Raw genomic sequence first — 24231 nt, 5'->3', positions numbered from 1 at the left:
GCATCCTTTGTCTTGGTCCAGTGCTATGGATTTGATAAATATCCCCGACTTTTCTTATGGTACCAATTGCATGGTTTCTTCAGCAGTACACAAAGACCACATGGAGACCCTTCTTGGCCATCAGGTATAATTCCCTCACAGATTCACATGCCTGGAAACTTTTCAGCAGTCTGTGTTAAGCATCACTGAGAAGTAAGATATACTCATTCTGAGGCAACAAAGTGGGCACCTCTTAGAGACCACAGGTGCCATCAGCACTTACAATACAGAACGTAGAATCTGTATGGATATGACTTCATTCAACCTCTAGACACACCATTTCAGGAAGATGATTGCAATCAAGATTTGTTATTATGGTCTCAGATGTGGTCTGTATTAGCAGGTGTTTTTTTTTTATAACTTTTATTTAGTAAATAAAAATTTCCAAAGTACAGTTTATGGATTACAATGGCTTTTCCCTCTCATAACTTCCCTCCCACCTGCAGCCCTCCCATCTCCCACTTCCTCTCCCATTCCATTCACATCAAGATTCATTTTCAATTCTCTTTATATATAGAAGATCAATTTAGTATATATTAAGTAAAGATTTCATCAGTTTGCACCCACACAGAACATAAAGTGTAAAATACTGTTTCAGTACTAGTTATAGCATTAATTCACATTGAACAACACATTAAGGACAGAGATCCTACATGAGGAGTAAGTGCACAGTGACTCTTGTTGTTGACTTAACAAATTGACACTCTTGTTTATGGCGTCAGTAATCTCCCTAGGCTCTAGTCATGAGTTGCCAAGGCTATGGAAGCCTTTTGAGTTCTCCAAATTCAATCTTATTTAGACAAGGTCATAGTTAAAGTGGAAGTTCTCTCCTCCCTTCAGAGAAAGGTACCTCCTTCTTTGATGGCTCATTCTTTCTACTGGGATCTCACTCACAGAGATCTTTCGTTTAGGTTTTTGTTTTGTTTTGTTTTGTTTTGTTTTTTTGTTTGTTTGTTTGTTTGTTTGTTTTGCCAGAGTGTCTTGGCTTTCCATGCCTGAAATACTCTCATGGGTTCTTCAGCCAGATCTGAATGCCTTAAGGGCTGATTCTGAGACCAGTGTGCTGTTTAGGACATCTGCCATTCTATGAGTCTGTTGTGTATCCCACTTCCCATGTTGGATCATTCTCTCCTTTTTTTATTCTATGAGTTAGTATTCACAGACACTAGTCTTGTTTGTGTGATCCCTTTGACTCTTAGACCTACCAGTATGATCAATTGTGAACTGAAATTGATCACTGGGACTAGTGAGATGGCATTGGTACATGCCACCTTGATGGGGTTGTATTGGAATCCCTTGGCACATTTCTAACTCCACAGCTTGAGCATGTCCCAAATTGTACATGCTCAAGAGAGAGAGCAGGCCTTTTAATATAAGAATTCTTCCCCTATGTTTCCACTCTCAAAAAAAGGGTACACAATATTATTACAAAGAGATGATTATGAATAGAGTGGAATTTCCACCACTATAACATGCCTGAGAAATATTGAATTTTCATGACTTATGAAAGCACAAATGATATGCAATTGGCTTAAGGATGAAAGACTTTTTATTTGTCAGTTTTGGGATACCGCTTTGCTTTCTTTGGCCTTTTTTTTTTTTTAATCTTTTCCTTCCTTCCATACATTGTGCTGTTTCCCAGTCTCTGTTCTGGTGCAGGACTCAGCTCACTTTCAAATGGCATTCCAGTGTGTTTCCTGGGTTCCTAGCTGCCTTCCAATGACCGCCACCTGGGTGGCAGGTGGTACGAATGGCCCACTGGAGATTTCCTGGATTGATGAAGACATCCATCAGGAGCCTGACCGCAGAGGCCTGGGTGCCTCATGACAGAAAGGCTGGTCAGGAGGAGAGACAGCAACTGGAAACAACTTTTATGAAAATGATCTGGAACTTACTGAGTTTCAAATGCTTTTACTCCTTCCCTTCATTACACTTATCCATCCTTACATTTTTGTCCTGAAAATGTACTGTGAATAAATTGGACACCACAGCACCTTAAAACTCAAAAATACTCTATTTTTCTGGGTGAGTGTCTTGCCTCACAGAAACACTTCATAGCCTGCCGTGACCTCCTGCTTCCTGGGCTAGCCTGATCAGCTATCAATAAAGGTTTGCACATTTCTACCATGAACTTAATTGTTCTGCAGAGGCAAAGGCAACTGTTCTGGCATCCTGGGCGTAGAGAACAATTACAGAGTCAAAGTCCCAGCTTTGGGTTTCAAAGACAGAAATCGAGAACTTTTAAAAGGGGTATAATTTTAAATCTGCATCGTTTACCACCATAGGATTAATTCACTGGTTCATTAGAATCAGAATCATCTACCCATGAGACCTGTCAAGAAATACCACTGTGCTCGTTCTTTCAGTCCACAAGCACTTACCAAAACTATCTGGCAGATGCTAGGCACATTACTGGATCCTAGGTATTACCCTCGCAGGGACAGCCATGTCCTCTCTCTGACCTTCACCATCCCAGTACTCTGGGGAATTCTCAAGTTTTGTCTAGCTCTGAAACAGGTCTTATGCCTGTGCCACGCTCTCTTTCCTTTACTGCTTCAGAAGATCAGCATTACCCAGCAGAGGCTGCGATTGTCCACACCGGACAGCTGTTCTAGGTAGAGTTCTCCAGAGGTGCCTGCACAGCTCTCTTCCTATGAGCTGAAAGGTCCCTTGATAATGAGTTCATGTTGTAAAATTGTAAGGTGCTTCTGTTAGCTATTTTTTTTCAGATTTGTTTATTTGAAAGGCAGAATGACAGAGGGAGAGGCATGTGCACAAGCACACAGACTTGGGCCATCTTCTCCTGTCTCCCCAGGTGCACTAGCAGGGAGCTGCACTGGCAGCAGGGCAGTCAGGCACACAGCTGGTGCTCCAGCACTGGAAGTCCGCATCATACATAGCTGCTTAACCTGAGGCTCCACAATGCTGGCTCTTGTACTACCTTTCTCAAAGAGGGCTCACAACCTGCACAAGTTTAAAGCCCACATAACTTGCATCTACCCTTAAGGAACAGATTGGGCATGAAAGACTAACACATAAATCCATTCCCCAAGCTGCTTGTGGCTGGAACATTGGAAAAACCAAGAGAAAAAGTACATTTTAGTACAATGTCTTCCCTTCAGTCTAGTTAATGCCCATAGTACCTTAACAAGAAAATATAACTCCCCAAAAAACGGAAAAATAAGTATTCCTAGCTGGACATTATTTTCATAGGACATTCTAGTTAGATGAAAACATCAAAGGAGTCATATTTCCTACTATCCCTGTTTGCTGTTGTTATGTGCAGTGGCATTTAGAAACAAAATAAGAAATACAGGTTGAATTCCTGATACCTGGGAGAATATACTCTGAAATCAATATCTGCATTTTGTTTTTTTTTTTTAAAGAAAAAATAATATTTATTTGCAATATAAAGAAACTCCCGTTGCTGGCTCGGGAGTTATATACATCTGTGTGTGTGTGTGTGTGTGTGTGTATACGTAGGGTCACAAATCTTCCTTCATACCGTCAGAAAGCGAAACTGGCCACCCTCGGGCAAGCCCTCGCTCACACAAATCTGATGCATCATTCTGGATTTGTCTTGTTAAAAATTAAAAAGAGACAGAGAGAGAGAGAAAGAGAGAGAGAGAACCATGTCCAGTGCGGGAGCTTTTTGTCAATTTCTCGACTGTGGCAAGATTTGAACCCGTTGCCCGAGAGCATCCCTGAAGAGCACCCCCGTGAGGTAAGACGTGGTAGGGGTGCAGTTCCGTGGCCTGGCTCCCGCAACGAGTGCTGGCTCCAGCAGGGACCCCAGTTCCCATGCAGTCCTGATGCTGGGTGGAACCGAGGTTGAAAAAGGAACAAAACTGGAGGGGAGTAACGGAATCCGTGGCTTTGTTCTGTGGAGACTGGGGTGGGACGGACAGAGCCTACGCCCCTGCCACGGGACTGAAATGGGTGCAGGTTTCCTGGTGGCAGAAGGCATGGGACAAGGAAAGTGCAGGGCAGGTGTCTGTGGGGTGAGGGGGGGGCTGCCCTCCCCTACACACCCAGCGAGAGAAGAAGAGACAGAGGAGGGGTTGTGTGTACAAGAGGGCCCCGGGCTCGGAGCTCCCAGGAGCTGAGCCCAGAGGGCTAATGCTACTGCTTGGCAGTCCCCTGGGGTGCCACTCCACTAGGACAGCAGCAGGACCCCCCCACCTTCTGCCTCAGGCAGGGACCTCCAGAGGGGCAATGGGAACGCAGAGAACGCCGAGACCCCCGTGCAGGCCACCAACCACAACCCGCGGCAGTCACCGCAGGGTCTGCCGACAAAACGGAGGCTTCACACATGTGCAAAATGCATTTGGTCAAGATCCACGCAGGGTTTGTCTTTCCCATTGGAAAACGGGAGTGAAACACACCGATAATGCTTTTTTGAAGTGGGGAGAATGAAACTGAGAACGCTTCTCTCTCTCTCTCTCGCAGGACCAAGAAAGGGATGAAATATCGGTTGATAACAATCCACTGCTGTGTGGAGCCTGAAAAATAATACTTCCCATTAAAAAAAGAGAGAGAGAGAGAGAGAGAGAGAGAGAGAGAGAAATCAAGAAGAGCTTGCACATTCTCTCTGCTCCAGGGAGCTCGGATTCACGTGCCCCAAGTATGGAGTAAACTCAGGGCCGTGATGCCTCTTTAAAAACCAGCCCCTAGGCCGGCGTGGCTCACTAGGCTAATCCTCCGCCTTGCGGCACCGGCACACCGGGTTCTAGTCCCGGTCGGGGTGCCGGATTCTGTCCCAGTTGCCCCTCTTCCAGGCCAGCTCTCTGCTGTGGCCAGGGAGTGCAGTGGAGGATGGCCCAAGTCCTTGGGCCCTGCACCCCATGGGAGACCAGGAGAAGCACCTGGCTCCTGCCATCGGATCAGCGTGGTGCGCCGGCCGCAGCGTGCTGGCCGTAGGGTGCTGGCCGTAGTGGCCATTGGAGGGTGAACCAACGGCAAAAAGGAAGACCTTTCTCTCTGTCTCTCTCTCTCTCACTGTCCACTCTGTCTGTCAAAAAAAAAAAAAAAAAAAAAAACCAGCCCCAGCGGCCAGGCCGGCCACACAAAGGTGCTCCGGGCACAAGAGGCCCCGGCGGTCCCCCAGGCTATGTCTGAGCTCTGCAGGCCCTCAGCAAGTCTTGAGAGGCAGGCCTCTGCCTGGGACCCGGGCATGGGTGGCGTCTATGTGTTCCTCAGGCCAGGGCCAGCAGGCTTGGGCCCTCCCACTTGGCCCTGGCGGCACGGACCAGGAGGGGCACTGAGCCGTGCACACCAGCACATGAGGTCTCACGTGGACTCCAGCGTGTTGAGCGGGAACAGGTTGTGGTTGGTGGGCGTGGAGAAGTAGAGGGGCTCACTGAGCACGTGGTTGTCATGCAGGCTGCTTAGCCCCAGCGTCCGCTCAAAGTCCAGCAGCTGCCCGGTGAAGTTGACGTTGGGCGAGATGTTGGACTTTTTCCTCTTGACAAAGTCATAGGCGTCGTTGAGCGACAGGTTCATCTTCTGCCTCAGGTAGGCCACGGTGACCGTTAAGGAGCGGCTGATGCCCGCCAGGCAGCGCAGCAGGACACCACACTTCTTTGGAGCGGGCCTCTTCCGTCGATGAAGCTGATGGCCTCAGGGAAGAACTGGGAGAGGTTCTGGCTCCAGGGGTCCGAGATGGGGATCTGCTTGTAGGTGAACTCCCCGCCGTGCTCCAAGGAGTTGGGCAGGTTGGGCGTGACGTTGAGGATGTGCTTGATGCCGTACTTGCCAAGCACGTCCAGGTTGGTGGAGTCCTTGGCGCAGCCAAGGTAGAGGTAGGGCAAGATCTGGATGAGGAAGGCTGGCTGGCTGGACGGCACTGGGCTGCCATCCGACTCCATGGCACTGCTGGGCAGCTCGCGGTCCGACTCGCCATCCGAGCAGTCAGAGCTGATGCGCAGGCCCCCCAGACCCAGCACGGAGGTGGGCGGTGAGCCGCTTGGCGAGGACGAGCTGTCCACGTGGGTCTCGCAGTGCTCCGAGTTAAAGTCTGTATTTTGAATAGTTGTTGCAAAAAGAGAGCTTGAGAATCTCTGTGACTAGTGTGTCAATATTTGGACCCAGATGCCCCCAAACAAGCAGAACCTCATGTGGACCCTAGGGAGACTCTTTAGTCCCAAAGAATAAGGGATTACTCTATGTCCTATAAAGACTCATTATAGTTAAGGTGACTTCAGAAAGTTCATGGAGAAATGGAATTAAAAGAAAAATTTATTTTGGTGTAAAAAGCATTTGAAGGGCCCCGGCGCCATGGCTCACTTGGCTAATCCTCCACCTACAGCACAGGATTCCCATATGGGCACCAGGTTCTAGTCCCGATTGCTCCTCTTCCAGTCCAGCTCTCTGCTGTGGCCCTGGAGGGCAGTGGAAGATGGCCCAAGTGCTTGGGCCCCTGCACCCGCATGGGAGACCAGGAGGGAGCATCTGGCTCCTGGCTTCGGATTGGCGCAGCACCAGTCGTAGCGGCCATTTGGGGGTGAAGCAACAGAAGGAAGACCTTTCTTTCTGTCTCTCTCTCTCTCTCTCTGTAACTCTACCTGTCAAATAAATAAATAAAACATCTTTTAAAAAAAGCATTTGAAGCCCATAAATAAAAGGGGTCCTCATAATGTTCATGAAAAGTGAACATTTTGAAAAAAAAAAGCATGCAAAAAATTCAAAATTTTTTGCACCAAAATAAATCTATCTTTAATTCTGTTTTTCCATAACTTAATTAAGGTACCATTGTAACGGTTAATAGGACTGATTTACCATTCAACTGGTGTTGTGTGGATTCGTTCTGAGAGGAGGAGCATGGTGGGGGCAAGAGGCATGGATTCACCATAAAGACCCTGGGAGTCAGGTGAAAGCGGGCCGGGGGCGAGCAGCCCACAGACTCATTTATTTCAGTTGGTACATCAGGTTATATAACTGAGGCAGCCAATCTGGTCAAGGGCCATTTTATGCCCTTAACCCATCACAGCCTGTTGCCAGGCAGGCTCCATTGCCAGGTGGTTTCCCAGGTGGTTTCCCGAGGCATTCCTGAGTAACTGATGCTTGCTTGCCAACAGCCATCTTGGCACGGCCTCCTCATTTACCACAAACTGGCATTCAAATGTTGGATCCTGGAGTGGGCATTTGACACATAGGTTAAGACACCATGTGGGACACCTGGATCCCATATTAGAGTCCCTGGGTTCAAATGGTAGCTCTGTTCCTGACCCAGTTTTCTGTAATGTGCATCTGGAAGGCAGCACTTGTATTTGGCTCCTTGACACTCACATGAGAGACTGGGATTGAGTTCCAGTCTCCCTGATTCAGCCTGGCCCAGCCCCCGCTATTGTAGGCATTTGGAAAGTGAACCAGTGGATGGACAATCTCTCCTCTCTTACCCTTCTCCTCCCCTCTCTCTTTCTCTTTCAAATTTTAAAAATGTTGAAGTCTTGAATTATTAACCTAATGATGTAACACAATTTAATTTCTTCAATTTCTCCAGTTGTGAGAGAAAAGGTAATGAAAGTCTATCTATGGTACACGGCAACCCCCTAAAGAATGCTACTGTAAATTTATTGTGTGATTCAGGAAGGTCACTGGTTGGTTGCAGATGAAACTAATGATGCATGCCCTCATGTAGAACACTAAGAGGAAAGGATTGAGGAGTTTTATAATTCCAGGAAAGCTGTCAAGTCTAAATGCTTTAAATGGTTATCTAATCAGATTGCATAAGATGGCAGTCTAAAAAACAGAACTTATTAAAAAGAGTCTCTGAAACATGGATTTATATCTGCTTTATGAATGAAGAACCTTGCTTCAAAAGCATATTTTCCTCCAGTTAATTAATTAAGGGTAGCATGAAGGCATGATGATAGGCATCAAAATGTTTAAAACTAAGCAACCAGAAAATAATGCACACCTCAATTATGTTTTCAGTAATATCTGAGATCTTTTTTTAGTCAAGTCAGTATTTACAACGTTTTACTAAAATGTAATGTCTATAGATTATACACACAGAGATGTCAATTTGCTGGTTTTGAGATGTGGTGTTATGTTTGAGTTTTACATAAGATTTTACATTGAAGAGAAGCAAGGGGCTTTCCCCTTGATGAACTAGTGTTACAAATGCCTATGACCCTGCAATTATTTTAAAATAAAAAAGCTTTAAGAAATCTGTTTATGTCTATTTTATACATTTGGTATTTCAGTAACATTTAATAATATTTCAATTGAAAACAGAATTCTAATGAAGCCAGGAAGCCACTTCTGGGGCTGGCATTGTGGAGAAGTGCTCACACTGGCATCTCTTATGGTAGTGTGGTACAGATTCCAGCTGCTTGGCTTCTAATCCAGCTCCCTGCTAATGCACCTGGGAAAGCAATAGAAGATGGCTCTAGTACTTCGGTACCTGCCACCCACATGGGAAACCCAGGTAGAGTTCCACACTTCTGGCTTTGATCTGACCCAGCTCCAGACATTGCAGCCATTTGAATATATGGGTGGAAGGTTTCTCTCTATTGTCTCTGTCTTGACCCCTCACTCTCTGTCGCTCATTCTTTCAAATAAAGTCACTTCTTCATGGAACAGTTTCTGAAGACAGTAAGTCTTTTATCCACTTACATGGCATCCACATGTTACTGATACTTGGTTTGACAATAGTCAGGCTATACTGAGAAACTCAAACTGAGGTTTGGAATGATTTATAAACTGATGCTGGGCATTGTCTGTCTTCAGATATCATATATTTAGGAAAACATAGCTGTTTTCCAGTCCAGGGTATAGAGTTTTTGTCTTATCTTTGACACTGAAATAAAATGTTCAGCCAGCTAACCTCTTCTGCTCCTCCCCATGACTGGAACTCTGGCCACATGAAACAGTATGGAGTAATTAAAGGCTTTCCTTGGTGCCCCTTTCCCAGAAACTCTTGTGCTTGAGCCAGAAAAGAGAAGAAGCAAAGTAGATTGAATTCGGCACTATGGTAAAGGCCCAGACCCCCAGTGCCTGGCCGGCAGAGCCTCTGCCGGGGCAGCATTTACCGTATCTGCTGTGGGAGATTACAGTGATAGTGGGCTGGGGATGATCTTGAGCAACTCCCATGTTTTTGGCAATCATTGCAAATCAAGGCTTGGTAACCTGACAGCAAGAATTAGCCTGTGGGATGTTAGTTCTGCATCATGCTCTCTGCTCTGTGTTTCCTTACGAAGCTCACAGAACATTTTCCACATGGCATCCTCCTGTGTGGCTTCTTTTCCTGCTGTATCTATAACTGGTTGATATAGCTCATGCCTTTCAATTTGTTGTTGCTCCTTGCATCGTAATAAAGATTGCTGCTTTCTGCTTGGTTAGGCTCCTGATCTTGTGTTATTCCCACAGGCTTTTGGCTTGCTTTGGTAAAAGCCCACATTTCTTAGATTCTTCCTAGTTATTTCTGCTCCAAATGCACAGCTATGTGGGTGCTAAAGTCATTCATACACAGATGGCCAAGGAAAACCACCCTAGAAGGACAGGGCTGCTTTGCTAGAATTCAATAACCATTCTCTCCATTTATCATTCACCTACATGACAGCCTTAGATTCCAGGAATTACTTCTCGACGTAAGCCTGCCTGTTGACGTGCAGGACTGCATCTTTGCAGACACATTCTCATTTCTGTATTTCCCGAATAGATCTCTCCTAATGCGCCAGTAAGGGGAGAAGACATACCAATCTTTTTCAGGATTTGGGTGGATTATGAATAAATATGCTATCAAGGCCTTATCAGGTGTCTCCCAAGTTTTCTTATATTTTGTCTTTCCTTGCAGCTTATTTCATGTGGAATCTGAAGCTAGTATAATAGATCGTTTTAGTCAATAAGATGGTTTCTGGTACCCTTCCAATATAGGGGCTTGTTCCACCTTTGTGTGTTCCTTTCACAGACATCTCTGTAGCAGGTTACTAAAACACTGGGAAGAGAATACAGAACCACAGTGTTCCTGTCCTGCTATCGCTTGTGAAACCTGCATTCTGGGGCCAGCGCTGTGGCGTAGCAGGTAAAGCCACTGCCTGCAGTGCCAGCATTCCATATGGGTGCTGGTTCGTGTCCTGGCTGCTCCACTTCCAAACCAGCTCTCTGCTATGGCCTGGAAAAGCAGTAGAAGTGGCCCAAGTCCTTGGGCCCCTGCACCTGCATGGGAGACCTAGAAGAAGCTCCTGGCTTCAGATTGGCACAGCTCCGGCTGTTGCAGCCATCTAGGGAGTGAAGCAGCAGATGGAAGACCTCTCTCTCTCTTTCTGCCTCTGTATCTGCCTCTCTGGACCTATGCCTTTCAAATAAATAAATAAATCTTAAAAAAAAGAAAAAGAAAAAGAAACCTGAATTCCTGGGGAATAGCAAGAGGGGAAGAACCATGTGCAAAGACCTAGCCTCATCACCCAAGTCCCCACAGATAAAGTACTTTAATAGGAGCAAGATGGCCTATAGGGCTGGGAAAGAAACTGTATTTCTGCAGAGCACGCATGAACTTGAACCTCCAGTGGAGACATGAGGCTGCAAGACACTGCCCACACAAAGTACCAGACCTGAAAAGTGTTCTTCTTTATATACCTATGGTCTCCATCTCCACTAAAAAGAAATTACATAATAAATTGATTCAGTACATTTAATGGAGTATTATTAAACACTGGACTCTTGCAACTCTTCAACAAATTCAAAGGCAGATGGCTATCTGTAAAGTTGTGACCACAGATTCAGTGTGCAAATATTTCCAGATACCTCTGCCTACAGTTCTCCAACATTCTGGAAAATTTATTTCCTCCAAGACAGAAAAACTCTCCACAACTACATGGTGACTATTTTATTTTGTTCTGCAATACCACCATGTCCACCAAGTATTAAGAGAATTATGCATTCAACTGTTCATTTATTTCTACAAAACAGAAAAATAAGTATATCCCAGTAGTCACTCTGTATCCCTTTCAGTGCTAAGAAATTCATTAAAATAAAATATTTAGAAGCATCAATGTGGAATGTACAAATAATGCCTCAGAAATAAAATAAATGATAGAATGGATCACGAATTCTACAGAAAAAGATAAATTTGAACTCTGGTCCCAGCAGGAAAAATTTCTGCTGTCCCATTACCTTTCCTACAGATACTCTTGCTTTTTTAAGCTTTATTTTATTCTTTTATTTATTTGAAAGACTAACAGAGAGACAGAGAAACACAGGATCTTACATTTATTGGTTCACTCCCCCAAGTGACCTCAACAACCAGGGCCAGGCCAGGTTGAAACCAGGAGCCTAGAACTTCTTAAGGTCTCCCACATTGGTGGCAGGGACTTAAGCACTTGGAACATCCTCTGCTGCCTTCCAAGGTGCATTAGCAGGGAGGGAGCTGGGTTGGAAGTGGAGCAGCCAGGACTACAAACAGTGCTCTGATATGGGATGCCACAGGTGGTGGCTTAACCCACTATGCCATAACACCATTCCCATATTTTTGCTTTCTTATCCCTTTCATCCTTCTCCTTCCTGCTCTCATATGTCAAAGATGGTTTGATAAAAACCTTCTAGTAAAGCTACAAAAGCTTGGCCGGCGCCGTGGCTCACTTGGCTAATCCTCCGCCTGCAGCGCCAGCACTCCAGATTCTAGTCCTGGTTGGGGCGCTGGTTCTGTCCCAGTTGCTTCTTTTCCAGTCCAGCTCTCTGCTGTGGCCTGGGAGTGCAGTGGAGGATGGCCCAAGTGCTTGGGCCCTGCACCCGCATGGGAGACCAGGAGAAGCACCTGGCTCCTGGCTTTGGATCGGTGCTGCGCACTGGACACAACAACCATTTTGGGGGTGAACCAACAGAAGGAAGACCTTTCTCTCTGTCTCTCTCTCTCACTGTCTAACTCTGTCTGTCAAAAAAAAGCTACAAAAGCTTACTATCTGTTTTCTTTTTAAGTAAATTTGTATAAAAGATTATTCTCAGCTTCCTTAAGAGATGCAGCAGAACAAGTGGGGGTCGGCTCTGTAAGGGCCCTTGTCTCATTTTCCTAAGGAGAAGCATCCCAATCTCTTTAGAGCAGTAATATTCACAGCATGGGCAGTGACCTATGGACCGATCCTCTCCTCTGCTTCCTAGTCTCCTTTACAGTTAGGGATGGCTGCAGGATCCAGTTCCACTCAACACCATGTATGTTGGGGCAGTAGTGGGTGGGGGTTGGGAATGGTTGTTTGGGTGAGGTTTTTGCTTATGCTTTCCTAACAAAACAGGTTTAAATCGCTTTGATCCCATCCCTTTCTGCTTGAATGCAGACATAAAGCTAAGGCTGCAGCGATCATCTTGTGGGGAAAACAGGAAAACATCCGGGATGACCAGATCAGTCACAGATGTCAGCCCTGATGTCATCAGCCTCCAAGACAGTGTAGCCATGACCTTCCTCAAGACATTCTACTGACAGAAAGAGCTTCAGTCTTCCATGTCACCAGCCCACTTAATTCAATGATTTACACACATTTGTAGACTCCTAGCTGGACAGGAATACGCTTGGTTGAAAGTGACCAACTCAAGGACCTCTCAAGAAAATGAGACTAGATTATTTACTGAGAGTGTTCTATCTCATAAATAACATGCTAGAATGGCTCTTTAGTAAAACTATAACCCAAAATGGTCACTTAGATACTCCATCATTTTGGAACTAGCCCCTAAACATCCCATATTTTTCTTATATTTGAGAGAAGAGCTTGGCTTTCCAAGATTCCGTGACTTCCTGTGTTTTAATTAACTCAATGATGAAAGAGAAGGGGCTGTTGTTAGGCAGTTCCTTCTTTTGTTTTATCTTTATCTCTTTCCTATCACCAGGGAGAAAATCGCTTTCATGTTTCTCATCATGATTTCCCTGAATTATCATTCTTGCTTTTCACAGTCATTCACGAAGTATCGTTAGTTAGAAATGAATATGGCAAACAGTTGAACAGTCACTGTCTGTCACCTTGTATTCTTACCAAGAACAGGATAGGGCAGAGGATAAAGAGTAGAATAGGAACATTCTGAGAACTGGGGACAAACTGTACTTCTAGGGGGCTGCAAAAGGCAAGAATAACCCCTGGAAAACATGCAATAATAAGCAAGAATGAAGGGAAAAGAGGAAGCGATGGATTTGAGTCTTCTGCATTTGAGCGTGGTAAAAAAAAGTTTATGAAAGTTTATGAAAATAGAGAATTGAACAGAGGACAGAGGGTGTTGAGAAACAGGAGTAAACTGTTTGGAATATAATTTAGACTTAATATTTCAAGAAAGTATTTTAGTTACTTCTAGATTGCTTTCCTTAATACAATGCTATGTGAAATTGTGTTACATGAACACATAATTTAAATTTACATTTAAAATTCTGATGCATGGATAGATACACAAAATGGTAATTAGTGGGGCATGTCAATAATAAGTACAGATATAAGAAAAATCTCCAAATAATTCACACAGAAATGCAGAAACTAACCATTAATAGGAACATCAACAAGCACTAAAATCCTAGAATGTCACAGTTGAAGTGATGATATAGGTTAACATGTGCATTGTACCGATAAAGACGCTGAGGCCAAGCAGGTTAATGGACTTGCCCAAGGTTATTCCCAAGGTTTGCCCCACTTCCATGGTATGGTCCTGTTGATCTGCTGCCTGCAATACCACAGACTGGTCAGCAGTTCAGCACTCCACTTGCATTTTATACACATTAGACCAATGGGAGCTATAAGAAACAGTGAGTGACATTTACTTCAAAAAGAATAGAAGAAGTAAATTACAAGGAAAACACAGTTGAATGTGGGTAATGACACCTGCCAACAGAAAACGGAACATGCACTCATCTGCCATGACACCAGGAAATGAAACTAAACTGAAACATAGAGGTGTTCTCGAGGTGCTAATATCCAACCTGGCTCTCTGGGGCACCTAAGTAATGACTATACAAATATATTATAAAAATATACTATACAGTCTGTAAACACAAACTTGGTACAGAGATGCTGAGGAGTCCTCCATGACCAACCCTCACAACCTCCCAATCTTGCACCCTTTATGAATCTCCAGATGCAGTAAAATATTGGGATCTACTATGGTAAAAATCTGATATTTATCTGCAGGTAAGAAGGCCCTCTCGGTTTTTGCAATCCGGATTTAAAGCACCAAGCTCCATGTACTTTCCTTTTTTTTTTTTTTTTTTTTTAACAGAGTGGACAGTGAGAGAGACAGAGAGAAAGGTCTTCCTTCACCCTCCAATGGCCGCCATGGCTGGCACGCTGCAGCTGTCGCACCACACTAATCCGATGGCAGGAGTCAGGTACTTATCCTGGTCTCCCATGGGGTGCAGGGCCCAAGCACTTGGGCCATCCTCCACTGCACTCCCTGGCCACAGCAGAGAGCTGGCCTGGAAGAGGGGCAACCAGGACAGAATCCGGCGCCCCAACCGGGACTAGAACCCAGTGTGCCGGCACCGCAAGGCGGAGGATTAGCCTAGTGAGCCACGGCGCCAGCCATCCATGTACTTTCATCCTCAAATAAAAATCAATTTAAGGGGAACAGAAGACTGAAAAGCACTCAACTCATAGTTGCATTTGATGCTACGCAAGATGAAGCAGACAAAGCCTTCTCCCTCGAAATAACCCTGTCATGAAGCTATGAGCATTAAGGAAAGAGAAGATCTCTCTAGAAATGATGACACTGTGGGAGCAGACACCACACTTTCGTAGTTGAGGGAGGGGTGATTTCCACTCAGATGACCTACAAATGCAAGGCCTTCCAATCAGAGTGCTCACAGGCACTCCCTTGTCAGGTTTCACAACTTGTAGATTCCTTAAATGCCCCACAGAGCTTTCTAGAGAACCCCAGGTTTTATTATTTTTCCAATTTAGCCAGCATTTTCCAGTCACCTCCTAAATGTCAGTCACTGTGTTCAATTCTGAAAATTCAATTACTGCTCAAACAATATTTTGTGGAGACAGCTGCAAACTTGGACTTATGTTCTCTGTATTATAGCGAACCTGACAAACTAAAAGTTTTCCAAAACAAAATACCTAGGAATACAAAACACCTAGGAACAGCCATTAAAATGTGCAGCCGAGCTCATAAGGACCAAACAGACAGAACTGGAAATCAGAGCATTGAGCTTGTAAGTCACACTGGGATTAACCTGTCATTTTCTGTTAAGACATGACAGAAACTACTGGTGTCCATCCAAATTCATGTGTTCATCTGTATTTCCCAGCCTTCCTTATAGTTAGGATTACTGTGAAACTGAGTTCTGAACAATGGACTGTGGGTGGTCGTGATGGCCTCAAGAAATACACTACTCACTCTTGTATAAGCTGTCTCCCCTATCCATGTCTCCGGAAGCAAAAGAAATTGGGGAAGCCACATCATGGAATGGAACAAGAAAGGATCCAAGAAAGCTGCCCAATCTTCCTGTATTATACGTCAACAATAACATGCATTTTAGTATTATTTTAAAATTGATTTCTGAAAACAATTTCAAGGTAACCAAAATGTTTTGACCAGTAGCAAATGAAAATAAGGAAATGCAAATATATTCCCGAAAGCCTTCTATTTGTTAAAGTGAGTAAGCAATGTACTTACTCACCAGCCCTGGGAGATGGATGCCCTCTTCCCCACCTCACAGGCCAGGGCCTGACAAACCCAGAATGCTTCAGAAATTTCCTAGGATGACTCCCCCTTATAAACATATGAAGAGGGGGTCTTTAAACAGTTTGTGGAGATGCAATTATGAAAAAGTATGCATGGATTTAAAAAATGTTTGTACTAAATAAACCTATCTTTCTGTTCCATTTTTCCATGCAAAAAAATCTTGCTGGATTCCTAAGGTAATATTATTTTCACTCTACCACAGTAGTTCAGATGAAATTTATGGTTAACAGACATGATTATTTTGTGATTATGATATTCTATTTTTAATACATATCGTACATATTCTAAGATTCATTGACCAGTTTCAGAATTTAGTTCTCACTTTTACTATTTAAAATGCAACAGAAATTGGTCAGTTTGTATTAATGTACTTATATGTGGGAATTTTCCAATATCTTAATGTAATAATATACTTATTTGGCAACTTCATTTATCTGAAATATTTGTAGAACAAATAAATTAACAAAAATGGTATCAAATTCATGATCTAAAGAGTAATACTCATAGTAAGTCAATGTGTTATCCAGAACACATTATGAGTACTTTTAACAAAGATAGTGATTTTGACAACCAAATTCATAGCCTGAAAATCTAAAATTAGAAGAGAGAGGAAAAGGCCACTAAAGTTGAACTGAAAAATAACATAAAGATATAAATAACAGCTAACTGAGAAGTCAAGAAAGTTACCAAGCTATAAATACCTGCTAATTGAGAAGGTAAAAAGTTACCAATATAGACACAATTATTTCACAAATGGTTCCCTATTATGGAAGGTCTTGTATTCATTTACTTACATTCATTTACTCAATAAACCATATTCTTAAATACACCAATAGAATAACAAGTGTTCATAACAACCCTGAAAAAAATTAATACCAGAAAATTTCAAATCCACTCACAGGAAGCAGAACTAGAAGACATAACAGAAATGCATCATTGAATGAAATACTTCATTTTTTAACTGAAATCACTGAGTCTGAGAGAAATGACCCAACCTCTGAAAGCAGTCCAGCTCGTCCTTGGAGAGTCTGGCAGAGCTAAGAAACCAGCCAGCCAGCCAGATAGCCCCCTGCACTGCCTCCATTTTCCATTTGCATTATCCATTGATGCTAATATTCACAATGTGCTTTTCCATAATTACCATTCTTCATTAAGACTTCCACTTAAAAAGAAAAAGTTGGGGCTGGTGCTGTAGTGTAGTGGGCTGGGCCCCTGCCTGTGGCACTGGAATCCCATTTGAGTGCGAGTTCGAGCCCCAGCTGCTCCTCTTCTGATCCAGCTCTCTGCATTTGCCTGGAAAGGCAGTGGAAGATGATCCAACTGCTTGGGCCCCTGTGCCCATGTGTGAAATCCAGAATCTCCTGGCTCCTGGCTTTGGATCAGCATAGCTCTGGCCATTGTGGCCATCTCGGGAGTGAACCAAAGGATGGAAGATCTTTCTCTCTGTCTTTCCCTCTCTCTGTCTGCAGCTCTGCCTCTCAAATCAATACATAAAATCTTTTAAATAACTTAAAAATATGATTCCTATTAATATAAGAGTCTAAGAGAAAATGACTTTTGTTATTCTTAAAAATCACTTCTATGATGGCCGGCCTTGTGGCTCAGTGGGTTAAGCCACTGCCTATGACACCTGAATCCAATACAAGCACGGGTTCAAGTCCTGGCTGCTCTGCTTCCAATCTAGCTTCCTGCTAATGCACCAGAAGATGGCCCAAATGGTGGAGCTGATGCCACCAATGTGGGAGATCCAGGTGAAATTCCCGGCTCCTGATCCAGCCACAGCTATTGCCATCATCTGGGGATTGAGCCAGCAGTTAGAAGAAATCTCTCTCTCCCTCTATCTCTGTATCTCTGCCTATCTCTCTCTCTTTGCCACTCTACTTTCCAATACATATAGTAAATATTTTTTAAAAAAAATTTAAAAGCTACTTCAGTGAAATACCTCATATCCTTAGGAAATGGGGTGGATGTGCTATTGCCATATGATAAATGTTTAACCAGCATGGACACACAGGTCACTCACCTGTTGCTCCTTTTGACTCACCTCTATGGGCACTGGTTATGGGAGAAAATGAAATGGAGAATTTGTTACTGAGCCATGCACACTTTGGTCCTCTGAAATGGATGGAGGCAACTTAATTTCCTCACAGCAGTCTGGGGGTGTCAATTAGACATGAAGGAAAGGTCAAGATGAGAATGCGGAAATCATTAAAATAAAGGGAAAATTAACCTGAGTGCCAGGGACTCATCACTGAGGCTGAAAAAGTAGAGTGGAGGCGAAGTCAGATTGAAATCGCATTAATATTAACTAGGAAGGAAATACAGCAGGGGAGAGTGTGGGAGAGGAAATGAATCCCAAGTAGTGCAAAATAAAGTTAAAACCCTTCATACTGGCTGTTTAATTATCTGTAACTATCTAAAAGCCTTGGGAAGAAGGAGGGGGCTGGACAAAGTAGCCGTTGCTCCCTCTCAGCACAGGACACTCTCTAGACCTTCCTCTGAGCATCCATTCCAAAGAAATCCCTGTTCCAATTTGCCTCTTGCCAAGCTCTAACCATCTGCTTCCTGTATCTGGATTTCAAGTATTAGGGAAATGACTTTCAGCCAGAAAGGTCCTAAGAAGTGACCCATGTGCTCTGGCTGTGATCATCACACTTGCCTTTTTTCCCATGGTACTTACTTTACTAGAGAGTCATTTATCTATCACTCTAGTACCAGCCAGGGCTACAGACAGCACTCGGGGTGAGAAGGCTGAATCAGAGCAGCTCAGTCATACGGGGAAGTGGCAGGCTTTAAGAATACAGAGGGTACTGTTAGTAACATGTATGAGGGGGTCTTCAAAAGGCTCATGCAAGTGTGTATTAGGAAAACTTAGGAGCCAATTTTTAAGTGCACCAAAATTAAAGTAACTTTTAATTCCATTTTGCATGAATTTTCTGAAGTATCCTCTGGTGTCTAGGTGAGGGATGGGGGGGTAGAGGGGAGGGAGTACATAGTAGGAATTCAGAACTTTTAACACTGAAAACCATGTACGCATTGTAATATGGAAGGTAAAGTTGATTAAAATAAACCAGCTACTCAAAAACAGCCTAGACACTCAAACTTATGAAGGTGCTACAGTGAGCACTCTCTCCCTTTGCAACTTTCTCACTTTCTTTCCTCTAACACTAAATGAACAGGCTCCTGTCGCTCTAAACCATCTCCTACACCAGGAGAAGAGAGGAATGGGGAAGAGGAAAAAGAGAAAAGGGGGAAGGGGAAGGGAAGTGGGAAGTAAGGGAGGAAAGAGGAAGGGAGGAGAGGGGAAGGGAAGTCAGGATGTGCAGATATTCTAACCCCTCGTGCACCTCTAGAGACACAGTAGTGGGGCTTCAGCAGCGTCATTCCATTGCACCTGCTCTTGCTTCAGACTGTAACTCTCTTCTCAGACCACACCTGACTAGATCCTTCAACAGTGTGATGATATTGGCTGTGACCTTCTCCTGGAAACTCCTCCTTTTTGAATTCCTATAATCTTGATTGACATCTCTGCTAGAATTCCTCTTTTCACATTACCCAGGGGTGTGAAAGTTTCACGGAGCCTCGCTGTTCATTTCTTCTTCTCACACCTCAGTCTCTCAGTACTGAAAAAGTATTTTGGGATGACTTTCTGCCCATGTGGTTAGCCTGATTCAGAAACTACAGGATACACATTCAGATATTACAATTTTCAAAAGAAGAGAAGCCTTGTTTTTCTGTGATCCTTGTTTTTGTTGGCTTGTTTAGAGTTGGTAAACCTTTCCCAGAAGTAGATCAGATTTTCTTCCTGTTTAGTGCCCAGGAAGGGGGTTGTCATGGGTCACTTGATAACAAATGTTTATTGAACTAATGACAAGCAAGAAGAATGGACTTTCCATGGTGCCTAACACTAATCATCTGGAGAAGGAATTATACTTGTCAGAGTCCTAGCAGGAGAGTTTAATCAAGGACATTTTACTTCAATGTGGACAATGTATAGGAAAACTATAAAACATACTACAGTTCCCTAGGTCTACTTAACGGGTGCTCATGCAAGGGGCAGGCTCTTCCTTATCACCCATTGGTATGAAAAAGGAAAAGGGAGAGAGATATTGAGGGGGTTTCCTATGGGGAAATAAGGTCTTTGGCACAATTGATTTTGGTGTAATTTGTGTATTGGCCTGTTGTGTGTTGCTTTCTAATATAATCTTCAATCTAGCATACTGATAGATTGTTTTTTGCTTTAATAGCTTGTCTGTGGTTTTCAAGCTTGTGTGTTTATGTATCACATCCCATCATCTGTAAATAATAGCATACTGCCTGAACCCTTCAAATATATATACATCTTATTTATTTTTTAAATTATTGAATTGGCCAGAATATTTGTGCTATATTGAAAAGTATCAGTGACAGCAGATACCAATAGCTTATTTCAATTTAAAAATAATCTAAATTTTCTCTATTATGTTTGCTCTTCGCCATAGGTTTTTATTAGATAACCTCATCATCTCCTTCTATTCCCAATGGCTCTTCTTAGCTTAATCCCTCATTATCTCTCCTCCTGAATATTGCAAAAATGGCCTTGTAACTAAATTATCTGCCTCCAGCTTCTTACCCCACCCCCTCAGATTCATTGCATTGTGATCAAGAAAATATTTATGAAATGCAAATTCTCATGGCTACATGCTTAGGACTCTTCAATAGCCTAGAGATATATCTATATATCTATATCATAGCCGCATAACAATATCATATCTATATACCATTCATATATAGATATAGATAGATAGATAGATCCCACAACTCTAGACTCCTAAAAAAGTCAGCTTCCCTGTATTAATCAGAATTTTATCTCAAATAGTTTCCTGTTAGAGAGAAGAGTATACAGCCCCTGAAACAATGAGGCTACTTTAATGTCTACCAAATACTGTTCACCTTTCATGTCTAAGTTGTCCCTCCTCTTCACAGCCTTCAGAAAGGGCTTCTGGAAAGCGTTCTTCTTCTTATTGTTCGCTTACATTCCTCTGTCCTCCCTTAGCAGACCACCAGCATCAACCATAGGGAATCTAATCATACTCCAATAGCCTCCCCTCTAAACACCAAAGTCCGATCAAATTTCTACCCTCTTCATACCTCACAATATCAAAGTCATCCCACGAAAACAACCACAAGAGGACCTCAGAGGCAAAGCAACTTTAGTTACTCAGGAACCTAACACACTGGGTCCTACAAACATTCAACTCCTCATCAGACTACACATTACAGGTATCTTTATTACTCTGAGGAACAAGGGTGAGGCGGCTCCATGGATGCCTGACGCTTTCCCCACTGCTGGGGAACTCCCCTTTTAGAATCATCCAAGGACAGCAGGTCAGAGCTCAGAGCCAAAGGCACCGCCTGGCCTGAATGCGGGACTGGACGGTGCCCTGAGCAGCAATGCCGTGTGTGAGAGGGTGTGGAGGGCTGCGGCAGCATCAAGAGCTAAGAGATCATCTATAGCCCATGCTAATTTTGGAACAGAGAAGCAATAGTCAGGCATTACACTAGAAGAAGCATTCTAAAGCTCAGTTAATTAGCACAACGGGCCTGCACAGTCAATATTATTCCCATTTTATAGGTGAAGACCCCTAGGGCTGAATGAAATCAACTCATTTAACGAAGATTATAGACATAGTAACTTTCTAGGCCAAGCTGCAAAATTAGGTTCCGTTTTACTCCAAAGAAATTAAGTTATTGCTTTTCTAACCCGATAGAACTTATTTTTGTCTGAAAGCAGAAGTGGCTTCAGCTTTCACCATCCTCACAGCACCCCACACCCCTAGGATACCTAAGCTGGCTGCCTGTGGCAGTGCAACGTATCAGGGTATTTCTAGAAAGGAGAGAAGTCAGCGAGTATTTAATGCCAGATGTCATCAAACTGACCACCCACTTCTCACACACCAAGAAGCAGTAACAAGAGCAATTAGATTGTGGTGACTGATGTCACTCTAAAGAAAAGAGGCAAGAAAGTGATGTGGTACAGTTTAAGAAGGGGAGCTCTAGTTCAAAAGCAGCATGAATCAGAATTTAAGCTAAACTGTAATTTCTGTAATTTGGTGAATAAAAAAGAAATTAAACATCTATTCACATCCAATTCAAAAAACCTTTGATTGTCACATTTCTATTGTATAGAAATACAAAAGTGTGAATCCATTCTAGTTTTACAATAGTAATGTAAGACTATTGTGTGGAAGGGATATTTAGTATGTTTTGGTTGATCCCACAGGTAGAAGAAAACCAATGGGGCTGGCACCGCGGCTCACTAGGCTAATCCTCCGCCTGCGGAGGTTGGGGTGTCAGATTCTGTCCCGGTCACTCCTCTTCCAGTCCAGCTCTCTGCTGTGGCCAGGGAGTGCAGTGGAGGATGGTCCAGGTCCTTGGGCCCTGCACCTGCATGGGAGACCAGGAGAAGCACCTGGCTCCTGGCTTTGGATCAGCACGGTGCACTGGCTGCAGCGCGCCAGCTGCAGCGGCCATTGGAGGGTAAACCAACGGTAAAGGAAGACCTTTCTCTCTGTCTCTCTCTCTCTCACTGTCCACTCTGCCTGCCAAAAAAGAAGAAGAAGAAGAAGAAGAAGAAGAAGAAGAAGAAGAAGAAGAAGAAAAAGAAGAAGAAGAAAACCAATGAATGGAAACTCCAGAAAACACTATTCACTATGGATTGAGTTGTCCAAAATGGAATGAGTTGCTCACGGTGAGATTGCCTCCCCAATGATATTCAAGAGTCAGTAGGACAACACTTAGCTGGAGCATTCCAAAAAGATAAGAAATAGCAGTGAAGTGGGATGAGATGCTCTTTAAGGACATTTCCCATCTTGTGGGTCTTTGATTGTAAAATAAGTAAAAGAGCTTTCACTTTCTGGCCTAGCACTTGCTGGCTGTAGTGGGCATTTGGGTAATGAACCAGTGCACACGGGTCCCCACATATACAAACTAAATAACAAATTGATAAATAAGTCAATTACTTAAATTTTTAAAATATAAAAGTAAAGAGAGCCAAGAGTCCAGTTTCAATATTAGAGATAAACACTATGTAGAAGTACATCAAAGAATGACGGAATTTGGGCCTTGAGAAGAGGGGATGATGTAAGCAAGGCTTTCAAGGGACGGGAAGGCTGAGTGGAAATCTGAAAGGGGGATAGCAGTGAGCCAGGGAAGGAGGCCTAGAGGGAGGGGGGCGAGAATTAAAAATCGAGGACATAATTCAGAGTCACCGAGACAGAACAAGGAGCACTCAAGAAACCAAAAGAAGTTGAGTAAAAATGTGTCAGAAAACAGAGGACACTAGGCAGGTGGGCATAAAAGTGGACACAAAGAAGTTCAGCTGCAGAGACTCACACTGAATAGCACACAGACAGACAACGGGGCCACGAGATTCACATCAGCAGTTAAGGCTCGTGTTGAATGTTCACGTGATACACGGCTATCCTCCCCAGTACCCCAACCAGCCAGAGCATTTTGTTCTTCTGGCTCCATGGATGGCGCTCAGCTGCCCTCTGCAGAATTCCCACAGTGAGTTCAATCATCAATACTTCTGAATTAAGCCTTCAAAATTTCTCTTGTATCTTTAACTTTCTCACATCCTCACTGCAACTGCTTGCTTTGTTTATCCTGGTTTATACAAGAGCCAGGAAGTCTTCCTCCTTCGAGTTTATCCCTTCCTTTGCCAATCCATGCTCTTCACACACCTACATCAGCCGTAGGCAGAATGGCACAGTGATGAAAATGCAAAAATTCAAGAGGGGAGAATGAAAGACTTCGCACCAAGAGTCTGACACGTGGCTAAGAATCAGAGTCAAATACAGCTGACAATCACATGGGAAACATGAAGACTTCTCCCCACCACCTGTTTCCTTCCTCTCAATATTGTCCAACACACACACATATACACACTCTGCTTTCTAGAAGTACCTGTTGCCATGACATAGCCCTGAGAAGCCCAGCAACAGAGACTTCTGGCACTGAGTTGACAGCAGACAACTCCTGCCTATGCTGCTGTCAGATCTTCCTAATGGGTTGCCAATGTGGTCAGGAAACTGTTGGCAGCCTAGGAATTGGCAGCTTTTAGTAAGCAAGGCAATACTAAAACCCAAGTGGTGTCCATTGTCTATAATTTGTGGTACCAAAAAAAAAAAAAAACAAAAACAAAAAAACAACTAGAGCCTTAAAAGAAGAGAAATGAAGGATGTGAAATTCCAGTTGGCCAGAAGGCATAAGTTCAAGACATCTACTGTGGATCCTTGTGATTGTAGTTAATAACAGTATATTGTTATTTTAAAGTGGCTAATAGGCACTAAAGTGTTCTCACCATAAAAAGGTGATAAGCATGTGAGGTTATACAGATGTTAATTAGCTTGATTTAGCCATTCCACATGTATAAAAATACCAAAATACCCTACATTACACCATAAATATGTTCAATTTTTGATTTGCCCATTAGAAAATAAATTCAGAAGATATCCAGAAAACTGTTCACATTCTAAATTTCCAGTAATGCTA

The 24231-nt window shown here is 43.4% G+C and overlaps 1 long non-coding RNA gene and 1 pseudogene across 1 annotated transcript in view; both read right to left on the bottom strand.

Annotated features, from left to right (window-relative positions):
• The window catches only part of LOC138844677 (uncharacterized), a 294022-nt gene that overhangs the window by 206376 nt on the left and 63415 nt on the right, over window positions 1-24231 (bottom strand). The gene's annotated exons all lie outside the window — the stretch shown is intronic.
• The window catches only part of LOC100353368 (dual specificity protein phosphatase 7-like), a 39235-nt pseudogene continuing 20332 nt past the window's right edge, over window positions 5329-24231 (bottom strand).

The sequence above is a fragment of the Oryctolagus cuniculus genome, chromosome 12 (assembly GCF_964237555.1).
Source record: "Oryctolagus cuniculus chromosome 12, mOryCun1.1, whole genome shotgun sequence".
Lineage (NCBI taxonomy): Eukaryota > Metazoa > Chordata > Mammalia > Lagomorpha > Leporidae > Oryctolagus > Oryctolagus cuniculus.
The sequence above is the reverse complement of the archived record's forward strand: the minus strand, read 5'-3'. Positions and strand labels throughout refer to the sequence as shown.